At 39.7% G+C, this 13,265-nt stretch overlaps 1 protein-coding gene across 3 annotated transcripts in view; it reads right to left on the reverse strand.

The window, feature by feature from the left end:
• Positions 1-13,265, reverse strand: part of TRAK2 (trafficking kinesin protein 2) — a 71,592-nt gene that overhangs the window by 49,430 nt on the left and 8,897 nt on the right. The window lies entirely within an intron of this gene.

A 13,265-nucleotide genomic window follows, 5' to 3' on the forward strand; every position in this document is an offset into this window, starting at 1 on the left:
AGTTTTCACACAAAACAAAGCAACAAAACCTTAATTAGGGGCCACACTCAGGAATCCAGGAGGTGCCAGGAGGTTCCAAGATGCTGAGGGATCAAATTCAGCATCTGCTACCACTTATGCTATCACTATGGCCCAGAGACTCGTTTTAATGGCTGTACCAAAGATAAACTTTTAAAGAAGTATTTAAAGCCAAAAACCGAACCATTAAAAAAAGGTATATGACAGTTTCCATGGTAAGACCTATAAAAAAGTGGAGTGGGGTGGTGTTGTGTCACAATCAAACTCTAAAGTGGGTAATGGGCGGCAGACCCCCACAGAGGCAGCGACCACACACCAAGAGCCTCGTTGCAATGCCGCACACACCCTGGTAGATGCCAACAGCGGCTAAATCCAGCCAAGCTCTCCTAGCAATGATAAACGAATAGGATTTTATCATGAGGAACAGATCCATGCCCAGTAAATACATGTCCCTCTTTTAAAATGATATTCAATGTAAAGATCAGTACAGTGTTCAGAATATGAAATATGTGGTCACAGCTCTACTTATAAATAGGCTGGGTTCCAAAATGGCTATCCAACTCAGTTTAAGGCTTGAACACCATTAGTGACTTTTAAGTTTATGGGGTTTGCAGTTCTTGCAAATTAATATATTTTGGTTATTTTTTTCCCCAAAACTGCCCTGTTTTATTTTTATACATGGTGAACATTTGCTAAGGCAGGCAACCCCTCCCAACCATAATCACTACCAACAGAAGGGAGGAAACATTTGTTAAGGAATCCACATCAGAGCCTCCCTGCAGATTAGGGAAGGCCTAGAACCCAAGCACTATCTGTTGTTTTTGATAAATTTCCACTGCAGCACTTTCAAGATGCCTTTGGGTGACACTCCTGACTCTAACCTAAGCTAACCTTTGACTAAATAGGCACCCACTCTAACGATGGTCCTCTACCAGAACCATTCATGTTTCTTCACCTTTGGTGGATTATCATTGCCTAAGTAAATGTTTTACTGTCACTGTCATGCCGTTGCTCATCAATTTGCTCGAGTAATATCTCCATTGTGAGACTTGTTGTTACTGTTTTTGGCGTATTGAATACGCCACAGATAGCTTGCCAGGCTCTGCTGTGCGGGTGGGATACTCTCAGTAGCTTGCCGGGCTCTCCAACAGGGATGGAGGAATCGAACCCGTGTTGGCTGCGTGTAAGGCAAATGCCCTACCCGTTGTGCTATCACATAAAAATAGAATTGTACTAGAAAATTACAGTTCTTTGCAATCATTCTTACTGTCCCATCTTAGTTAAGTCTCACTTTCCATTTTTATGCTATGTCTCTTTCTGTACCTGACAATATATCACTGGTATTGTTCTTAGGAACAAAATCGGGTTTATAATACTTATGAAATACCTCCAACTAAACATATATAAAAGAAACATACTATTAAGAACAGTAATGGCTGAGTTGGGAGTAACCATCTGCTCCTGATCAGCCAGATTCCTTGATCTGGAACATATTTATTCCTATCCAGGAAGTGCACTAGTGACAAGTTTGAGTTTGTTTTAAAAGATTTATAATATGAAAAGTTACCAAGTAAGGACAGGCATTTCTGTTCTATACATTAATGACATAATTTTAAATGTTGGCCGTGGATAGTTTCGAGCACTGGTTTCAAATCAAGTTTGGGGAAAAAAAATTATACTTCTAGTATCTTGCTTACAAAAGATAAGGAATTTTTATTCTTTCATGAAATCCAGTCCAAATTACTGAAGTGAAAGGGATAGTATTTCTACACTTTCCACCACAACTAGTGACTAGCAAAAGAGAATGGGAGGTTGCTAATAATAAGTACGATTCCTCAGAGCTTTCACATCACTGAGCTAAAATCATCACACTGAAGGTCTTGGCAAGAAATCACTTAAAATTCAATGAGCAAGTTTACAGAAAAGCAGTAACATATATAGCAAGCAATTCCATACCTTATGAATTAAGCAAATAATCCAAATGCAAGATGTATTGGGGGGTGGTCCAAGAAGGTCAGACCTACTCATTAGCAAAAGTCACTCCAATTCCAAATTCACATCTGTAGTCTCATCAACATACAAATCTAAGAAAATTCTAACCGCACTTTGGTATTTACTAAAGAAGCTAGAAAGCATTATTTATAATAAAATGTTACAAGATAATATTTTGTGGAACTTAAATAATTTTACCCTTCTGGAAAATTTAGACATCTGGTGTACCTAGTACAGCATCCAATAAATATAGTGTCTAATAAAGCTCATCATCACAATTTTTAAATTTTATTTTCAAATTCTGAAAATGTTACTAGATGTGCGTCCTTTGCCCACTTGGCCTAACAATGACACACATTTTGGTATTCTAAAGTTAAAGTAGGCCCAGGGAGACGGCTCAAAGGAACGGAACTCATGCTTTGCATGAGTGCCCAGGTCTGATCCCCAGCATTACATACCCCCGAGAATAGCAAAGAGGGGCCTCTGAGCCAGAAGTAGTCACCTCATAAGCACCACGGAATGTAGGGAGATAAACACCACCCCACCCCTGACCAAATAATAGTCCCACCACCCCTGCCAAAATAAAGTTAAACTCAGAAAATTTCAATAGCTCTTTTCTGTTTCTAATGAGTTATGCAATTACACGCACTATATTATCTCATTGTCTTTCACAGACACTTCATTAGCTCTTCACATTTCCTAGCTAGTAATATTAAAACTGAGAAATCTCATGCTGGATAACTTGATCAGCTGTGCCTCAATGTCCACATTACTAAAATGGAACAATAACACCTATCTATCTTCTAGAGTTGTTAAGTGTATCTAATGAATTAGCATATCCCTATCACTATCATTATCATCCCGTTGACCTTCGAGTAACATCTCCATTCGTCCTAGCCCCGAGATATACACCTAAATAGGATGTAGTATGTAGTATTATTTGTTAAAAATAATTAAAAAGTCGGTAACGACATAGGATCATAAATAACTGATAACAGCATTGATGGTATCTGGTCACTGGCTGTGGTAAAGTGGTAAAGTGGGGCTGCCTGGTAGACTATTTGCAGGTCAAGCTTCCAACAAATGCAGGGTGGAACTGACAGCTGCCAGATTCGGCAGTTCTAACAATCATAAACCTAAGGTAATCCTTTGACACTGTGAATTGTAAACTAATCTTTAGATGACAATTTCCCTCAAATAAAAATCTCATGGTGGGAATGCAGACTAGAGCAATCATTTAAAAACAAACAAAGAAACAAACTTTATGTACTTATTTTGAGAAACTACTTAAAATAAGTACCTAAAGCAGCCCAATGCCCACCAATTCTGCTGCTGGATATATCTATTCCTAAGGAATTCTCATTTCATGCATAAAAACATGTAGGGCACGGTCTCCTGTATTACCTTCTGTGGTCGTCCTTAAGATGAAGCCTGCTCCCTGGTGAATCAAGAGGTAAAATGTGGTGGACACATACCATGGACTAGATAGTCCTAAAAATAGAGTGCTGAGTAAAGAAAGCAAGAAGCAAAATGAGAGAGAACTCACAAATTCATTTACATAACAGTTCTCCTATTATGCTTATATTAAAATGTTTGCCTTGAGCAGCTGAAAATGAGAAGAATTAAAAACCAGGTATGGGATAAAGGGACATTAAAAAAAGAAAAGCCTACTGTTTTTTGGGGAAAGAAGTCCTATTGCTCTTCTGGCAGATTTACTATATAATTATTACTTCATCTTTTCAGCTCTGATAATCTGAACCTGTGCCTGGACATGGAAACATTTCTGAAGACAGTGTGTGCAGAACTAACAATCTCTGCAATCTAAACTATGTGGCCATGGTTCTTGACTAGTCCTTAAAAGGAAAGGTGTTATTATATTCTTGCTGAAGCTCTCAAAGAAATGTAAATAATTTCAACTTAAGGATAAACTAAATAACATAACCAAGTGAGATTCAACCTTAAAGTTGACACTTTCAGGTCTTTGGTGACAATCTGGTGTAAGCCTTTGAAGGGAAGGAGGTATTTAAATACAAAAATGAGAAAAGTTTTTAAATGGTGCATTGAAAAGCCACATTTCTTTTAAATTCCTTTCTCATCTGATGAAAATCAATTACAGCCTAAGAAAATTCCATCCCATTTTTTTCTTTCTCTGTAAAACACACAACATACTCACATATAAAAGTCTTTATTTCTGTTTCACATTGTGAATATAAATAAATGTTTATTCAAAATAATTGAAGCAGTAGATAAATATGAAGGATCAAATGTAAACTATTTTTATGGTGTCAACCTTTTAATCTTTTATCATCTTTCCCAAAGAACTAAAGTATTAGCATGCTATTAAGCAACATACTCATTTATCCATTTTATTTACCAAGTCAACATATTATCAATACATGACATCTTTTTAATGTAACCCTCTACAGATTATAAATCTATTTAAAACTCAGGAATTCAGGACAAATGTTAGTAAACTTGGTATAAGAACTCAAGCAATTCTTTGGCCTTGCAGTCACACATGGCTTCTATTGTCTATTATTTTTGTTTTCTTTTTCATCCATTAAAAATGTAAAACACTGTGCTTAGCTTATTGAACTGGTTGGATCTGGGCCACTGGGCACAATTTGCAGACCTCAGCTCTATGTCAGGACATTTTTGCAGCACGCAACAAGAGAATACAGTAATATCAAACTTTTAAGAATATACACCAAAGATCTGAATAACGAGCACCTATTTCCTCTTTTCAGAATCTACTAGAAAGGAATTTCAAGGTTAGTGTGATGTTCCAGAGTGACAACGAGTATCAACGGGGTCATCGGAAACATAAGAATCCTTTAAATAGCATTGGCTACTGGGAATAGATTACAGTTTTATGTCTTGCTCCGTCATCCTTTTTTTTTTTTCAAGTTTGTTTCTATAAAGGTGATGCCTGACTTAAAAATATCAAAAACAAGGCAAGCTATTATTTGACAATCAAAAAACACTGCTATGCAGTCTGATAAGAAAACACAGTAAACAAAATCAGCTCAAAAGGGTTGACTCAGTTCACTCACAAAATAACTTTTATTTCTTTGAGAGAAAGAGCAATTTGATATTTAAACTCTATCTGAAATTCTGCATTTTTTAAAAAAATAGTTCTGTGTGACCTTTTAAGACAGCACGATCTTCTTTGTACCATCGAGCAAAAGAACTCCACAGGAGATGTTGCGTATTCAATTCTAACAGTACAAAGTCTTGTGAAGGGGCCACAGAGATGGTCACAGGGCTGGAGCATGCACTATGTACGCAGGACCCCAGCTTGATACCTGGCATTGCATGGTCACTGCTCAGCAATCCCCAGCAGGGCTACATATCATCAACGTACAAAAGACAAAACCTTGACAAGGTTTTCTACAACTTCTAAAGAATGGAGAGTGGTCTAAAATGAACAACTGACAGGGATATGGTGCCGCCAGCAGGTCAATCTGTACATGTAGGGTGAGTGCATCAGAGCCAGATGTTGCCTTCAGACTTCCTGATACCCCAAAATTGCCACTGTGCCTCTGGCCGGACTCCAACAACTTGAGGCCAAGTTTACCAAGAAATTAAGCAGCCAAAAGTTAGGTATGTGGGAGACACACCCACAAACCACCTCTGGCTCAGCTATATAAGTTCATTTATTGGCCTTATTTCAGAGACCCATAAACCTCAAAAGAGATCAACAGACGCAGTTAGGGCCTGTAGCACGAAGGTGTGCTGGAACCCGTGACTGAGAACTCCAAGCTCGCTTGGGATGGGACTGGGCCTCCACCCCAGGTACCCAGTTTTCCAGTAGCTTGGCAGTCACACCCACAAACTGCCCCGGCACCATGTAATCGTATCACCAAGAACCAGGACTATAAACTAAAGCTCCCAGAAAAGAGAGTGTCCTGAACATTATATCCTATCCATAACAAGCAATACAAAACAAATCGTCTAACACTGCCTTTTCAGCAGGTTTGAGTGGTGGTGAGACTGGTGTCAAAATATCGAATGTAACCAAAGTAGAGAGAGAGTATGGGGGAAAGTGTCTGCCACACAGTCAGGAGATAATGAGGGTGGGGGGTGGGGTTGGAATGAGGGTGAGGGGTGGGGAATACTGGGGATTTTGGTGATGGAAAATGTGCTCTGGTGAAGGGATGAGTGTTTGATGATTGTATGACCGATGCTCAAACATGAAAACTTTGTGACTATCTCATGGTGAATCAAAAAAAGGGAGAGGGGCTGGAGCGATAGCACAGCAGGTAGGGCGTTTGCCTTGCACGCAGCCAACCCGGGTTCGATTCCCAGCATCCCATATGGTCCCCCGAGCACCGCCAGGAGGAATTCCTGAGTGCATAACCAGGAGTAACCCCTGTGCATCGCCGGGTGTGACCCAAAAAGAAAAAAAAAAGGGAGAAAATAATAGTAATAATGATAAAACAAAATAAAACTAACATTCAGAATAGAATAAAAAAAAAGTAATGTGGAGTTCATGCCCAATTCAATCAGCTTAATCAATGGCTGAATAAATGGCAGTACTCCCTCTTGGAGAACCTGACAAGTTACAGAGAGTCTATTGCCTGCTTGGGAGACTCTGGCAAGCTCCTCGTGGCGTATTCATATCCCAAATACAGTAACAGATAAATACATATTTGTTGGAGAGCCCAGCAAGCTACTGAGAGTATCCTGCCCGCATGGCAGTCTGGCAAGCTCCCCGTGGCGTATTCGATATGCCCAAAACAGTAATGATAGGTCTCATTCTCCTGACCCTGAAAGAGCTCCAATCTTTGGGAAAGATGAGTAAAGAGGGGCTGCTACAATCTCAGGGCTGAGTGTAATAGTGCCCGTTACTGGTGCCCGCTGGAGTAAAAGGACGAACAACGGGATGACAGTGATACTCCCATATTGTAAAAAAATAAAAATAAAAATAAAAATGAACTACTGAACAGTCGAAAGCTTGAAGGAGAAAACAAGGATTTTCTAAAAGAATTATCAAAGTATCTAATAAGGAACACATTTCAACACCTCACCACTGGAGATCAGGGCTCCTTTCAAGAAGGAAATGTTCAACTGGGAAATACATGGAAAATCTACTAGAAAGGGAAATCCTGCCAGCTCAAGGCAGTGTCTTTTCACTGTGTCTGAGTCCCGCCAGCCCCCCAGCCTCACGCCCTTAGCTGTGGGTGTGGAGCTGGGATACTAAATCACAAACTCTATCTACATTATTGTAAATCACAGTGGAAAAAAATTAAAAAATTAAAATGAAATAACAAAGAGTTCTTAAAAGAAGAGAAAAAAAAAAGAAAAGGCAGTGACAGTTTGCACAAGTCGAAGGAATGTGTTTTTTTTTTTTTTTCTTTCTGTGGACAGAGAAGACAAGGAAAGAAGAAAGCCCCATCCAGACGGCAGGAGTTCAGAGGCCAGCAGAACAGCAAGCTGCAGAACTGCAGGGAGGTTCTGGTTTTCCTGAAATGTAAAACTGATGATTCAATCCAACTATTTAGTTCTAAAGGGTATGTCTTGACACTCAGCTGACATTTGGTTGACAAACATATTCAAATATTAACTCACAAGAGATACTATAGACAGAATTTATGTTCTTGAGTGTAAGTAAAATCATCATGTTTGGGTTTTCCTACTTTGGATGTTTGAGCTACACCCAGAAGTACTCGGGGATTATTCCTGGCTCTGTGCTAAGGGGATCACTCCTGACACTACTTAGGGGGCAATATTCTGTGTTGGGGATCCAACTTGGGTCAGCTTCATGCAAGGAAAGTCTGTCCAGACCATCATAATTTTTCTTTTTTTTTAACCTGGTGATGCTCAGGAGTTACTCAGGAATTACTCCTGGCGGTGCTCATGGTATAACAGCTTTTGTGGCATAATATATATGTATATAAGTATAAATATATATTTATATATACATATATAAATATGTATAAATATAGAAATTATATATATATATCACTGTATCACTGCCATCCCATTGCTCATCAATTTGCTCGAGCAGGCACCAGTAATGTCTCCACCGTGAAACTTGTTACTGTTTTTGGCATATCAAATATACCACAGGTAGCTTGCCAGGCTCTGCTGTGCAGGCGAGAAACTCTCGGTAGCTTGCTGGGCTGTCCAAGGGGTTGGAGGAATCAAACTCAGGTCAGCTGCATGCAAGGCAAACACCCTACCCGCTGTGCTATCGCTCCAAAATATATATACATATACAAATTATACACATATATATGAAACCAAATAAGTATGTGTCCTCCCCCCCCTCTATCAGAAAGCATTTTCTTCCATTGCTGAGTGATAAATTTTAGGTACTAGGGGCCTGGGGCTACGGCTCAGTGAGAGAGCACATGCCATGCATTTGTGAGGACAGGAGTGCCATCCTGGGTACTATTCCACAACCTGGAGTGTGAGCCCCAGAGCTCCCTGGCACCACAACAAGTGCGACTTTCAGGGCATCACAGCAAAATGTGCAAACCCCAGACACTGCAGCTAGTGCATAGCTGGATGCTGCAAAGATGATGACAACAATGACAAAGGGAAGAGAAGGAAGAAAGAGCTTTAAACAGAGTTCTGGTGCTACATTAACTCAAAACACACCACTACCTGAATTCTACAAACAATTCACAGAAGATATAAAAAAGTGAACAGATATAATTGTGATGGCAAACTTAAGGATGTATGTTCAAATCAAACACATATACCCCTTGAAACCGCACTCTTACATTGCAGTACACATGTTTTAATTATTAAAATGGTTTAGGAGAGATAGAAATGATGTGCCCTCAATTCTTTATCCCCTCTATCAAATGTAAGCTTGCTTTTGGAGGCTTAAAATCACCCTAAATCCTACAGTTATTTTAAATTTACATTTGCTTAAAGCCTTCAGAAGTAGACATTCTGAAAAGGTGCCAAAAGAAAAAGTGTAGGAGGCACAGCCGGATCAACAAAGTAATCAGTGGCCCCAGGACATGCAATCTTTTATGACCAGGAACCGGGTGTAACTGAAAATGGTGGCGAGTGATTGCTAAGATAGATGAATATTAATGTATTTATAAATACGTGTGAATTCCGGAATTATTCTAAAATATACTAAGACATACAACTACTCTAGTAATCTAATTCTACTAGGCAGACACATTGAAATTACACTCTACTTTCTCCAGTGTTCCTCAACATTTTCCTGACTGTGGTCCTCTTTGGCCTGTTGCCTCTTATGGCTGCCCTTTCCTATAGGGTGGCCCCTAGTCTTGTGCCGTGACCCCCATTTACACGATTTTCCACCTGTAGCCCCCTTGAAATATCCTAGGGCCTACCCAGTTCTGCCTGAGAAACTGCCTTAGACCTAAGACTGTTTTTCAAGCCAGCTGCCACAGCTGACTCCAGACCTTCAAGATAAGGCCACCTTTGGAAGGAAAATGGACACGGAAGAATTTCATTTGCCAATGAACTTCAGGAACCAAATAATAGAAGTTATTTGAGACCTAGCCACTGGTTTTGTGCACTTCAGGAGAGCTCACTGTCCAGATGAAGTGGTAGAGGAAATGAAGGGGCCCTCTTCTTCCGCCTGCCTTTATATAGCTAGTAATCCCCATTCTTCAGAATTCACTCACCGATCTCTCCTTCCGCTCCTCATGTATCTCATCGATTTCAAAGGCCTTGCTCTCAAGTATGTGACATACACTCCCCAAGACTTAATCGTCAGTGCAGATGGGCACTTCCAATGCCCATCACTTCTTGACTTCCAATGAGAAATCTCTATGACTACTTTACAACCAGTACCTTGAATTCACAGCATTCAAACTGAACTATCTGCCCATGAAATCTGTTTCTTCTCTTGCTTTATTAATTAGTTAGATACTAAATCCAGAGATCAGCAGAGCCAAAAGTCTGAGTCGTTTTTCTTTCCCTCAATCCTGGCTACTCATCTACTTTACCAGTTCTTATGAATCTGATCTCTAAGCGTATGCTTATGGCCCTTCTCTCTGCAACTGGCAACTGGCAACTGCAATACTGTTCGCCAGATTCTCAAGCCTCAGCCGTCTGCTTCCTCTGAGCCAAGATAGCTTTTGGGGTGCCCACCGCTATCAAACCACCCTCTTGCATTATTCCCTTACTATACTGCTCCTTACAGGTCAAATGTCCTCTGAATGTACATGCAGGCACACACATTTCACTTGATAATTCTACTGCATATTAAAAGCAAACATTCTGGATTATTTATTGGTTTCTTTTTTTTTTAAGTGAGTTTGTTTAGTATAGCTTTTCTCCAGATCTGATCAACTCTCAAATACTCTGAGAAAATGCCAGTTTTTTCGTATTTTCAATTCTATTCTAAATTAATACTTTTCTAATAATCACTAACACTGATACAATGATGGAGCATATTATGTGCTAAATATTGGCTTAAATGCCTTAAGCACATGACTCCCTTTAATTCTCAAAAAAATACTTGTGGCTGAATAGTTATTGTCAAAATTTTATAGATAAGGAAATTCAAGTTTAGAGGTCAAACTGTCTACGCTAGTAAGAGCCAAGAATCAAACTGAAGTCTGTGTTTTCCTAAAGCTGGGAGCTCTAACCTCTGAACTCTGCTGGCAAGAATCTGAAGTATGGGGGATGTGCGTGCACATATTTTGCCAAAAGCCTGTGAGAATTTCTAATATAATCCTCTCCATTTCACTTTGCAAATTCACATATTGATTAGTGTGTGTATTGGGGGAGGGGAAGACAGTGTACAAATAAGCTCCCAATTTGTTGCTCTTAGGAATGAATTATCTGATACCAAAACTGGGTATATTTATAATGAAGCAAAATGATCTGTTTTTACGTATATTTCTTAAAAAAGAACTCTAAATCTGTTTGTCTTTAAGTGAGCTATGTACAGTACCAAGAAAATAATATAGGTATATTACTGTTCATTGTAATTACTACTTGTTCTGACTTGCCAAAAATAAGTGGAGTAAAGAGATTAAAAAAACATCCCTGGGATGGAGAGATAGTACAGGGGTTAAGGTGCTTCTTCTACATGCAGTCAACCCTGGCTTTATCTCTCGCATCCCATATGGTCCTTGTGCACTGCCAGGACCATATGGTCCCTGAGCACAGGACCATGAATAAGCCCTGCACACTGCCAGGCGTGGTCCAAGTATGAAAAAAAATGAGAAACCCAAACCAAAAAACCCACATCCTATTTCAATAAAGTCCACCTATATTTTAACATCTCATAAATACTGAGCATTCAGTAATATTTGTTAAAGGAACCAATCAATCTGCAGAAGGGGAAAAAACGAGACTACATGAGAAACATGAGTTAAGCCATCTATATTACCCAATACTCACCAGGATTCCAGTAAGAGATATGAGCTATGCAGGGCTCTAGCCCATAAGCCTAGAACATATGTCAAAGTTGCAAACATTCCTTGCATGGACAACTACTGGCAAAGCCACAATCATTAGTACTGCCTTTTTCCCACAGATGTATTTCAGATTTATTGGTAGTAAGATATTCCCCCCTAAAGTCAAGACATGGCAATAATGTGGATGGAAGTGGAGGGTATCACACTGAGTGAGAAAGGTGATAAAGGCAAAAGGAAAGAAGGACAAACACTGAATGATGTCTCTCATGTGGAGTCTGAAAAAACAAATTAATGGAATAAAAAAAAATGGCCAATGTAAGGGGCCAGAGTGATAATGTAGTAGGTAGGGAGCTTGCCTTGCACATGGACAACCTGTATTAGATCCCTCGCATCCCACACAATACCCAAGGCATGCCAGGAATGATCCCTGGAAGGCAGCTATGCTCACCACTATACCACCAACGCCCCTAAGTCCCTGGACAAAGAGCCAAGAATAAGTCCTGAGCACTGCTGGTTGTGACCCAAAACAAAACAAAACAAAACAAAAACAAGGTCAATACTAACCCACACTGGGAGTCTTCCTAAATAACTGAATTTACTAAGGGCTGAATTTACTAAAAGTGTGAGAGAGGACCTAGACACAGTGGTGGAAAGATGCTGACAGTCTATGGGTATGGTATAGCACACTGTTTAAAAATTACTATTATTACTATTATTAGTTTTATAAATCCTGGTGCTTACATTTTTTGACAAAAGGGCATGGCAATGAACATAGGTCCAAAACAAAACAAAACAAAAAAAATCACCCCTCTGAAGGAGAGGTGAAAAAGTCCTTAGAATGACTATAACAAGTAATTACTATACATAAGTCACTACTGACCATAAACTAGGTCAGTATACTGACCATATACTAGAACCATGTAAATTTTTATTTTATTTATTTATTTTTGGGGGGGTGATGCTCAGCACTTACTCCTGGCTCTGCACTCATGAATTACTACTGGCGGTGCTTAGGGGACCATATGGGATGCTGAGAACTGAACCCAGGTCAGCCACGTGCAAGTCAATCTGGCATCCAACTATATACTTTTAAAGGGCTCTATTTGTTTTCTTTCTATACCAATCTCGACTTGCTAATTTTAAGTCTACTTCTAACTTTGCTTTCCCAGAGAGGCTATCAACTTTTACACTTTACTGCTGCCAGTGTGCTGCTGGCAGAGAAATCAGATAACCCAGTTATCAGAGAACCCAGGAGGTGTTTGGGACTGAACCCTAGGACCTGTTTTTCTGCCTTTGGCTGGTTCCCCAAATGCTTCTTTCTTTCTTCCCGTTAACACTGGGGATTTAGCAGGTTACCTTTGGCACTGTGGCCAGATACTTTTCTCACCTCATGGCCTTTTCCTAGGCAGGTGATGAATAAACACAGTCTTTTCTTTACAGTCTTCCAAGAAAAATACAATCCTCCTCTTTATATGAGAATTTTACTGTTAACTGCTATGGAGAAATAGAGTGGATTATAAATACAGAGTGGAAAACAAGGTTTAGAAAACGTTAAAAACAATTTTTTTCATTGTGATTAACCTCTTAATCAGTGTTTACTGACTCTCCCTCTTTATAGTTCCCAGATTATTATGTGCTCACTTATCCTTTATCACTACAGTGTGAATTTCTAGAAGGAATGTAATCTTATTTTTAGAGAGTGGGAGGCAGCTAAGAAGACTTGGGAGCCCCACCTGTAATTCTTGGCTAACTGGACTGATGGTTCAATGTAATGGCCCAAGGAAGCAATGGCTAGGGATTCCTTAGGCTGCTCCAGTGTTGTTCTCGGGTCTCTAGAACGGCATCTGGTGATACTGAGGGGACCATGTGGTGCTCAGAACTGACCAGGGA

The sequence above is a fragment of the Sorex araneus genome, chromosome X (assembly GCF_027595985.1).
Source record: "Sorex araneus isolate mSorAra2 chromosome X, mSorAra2.pri, whole genome shotgun sequence".
In the NCBI taxonomy this organism is placed as follows: domain Eukaryota; kingdom Metazoa; phylum Chordata; class Mammalia; order Eulipotyphla; family Soricidae; genus Sorex; species Sorex araneus.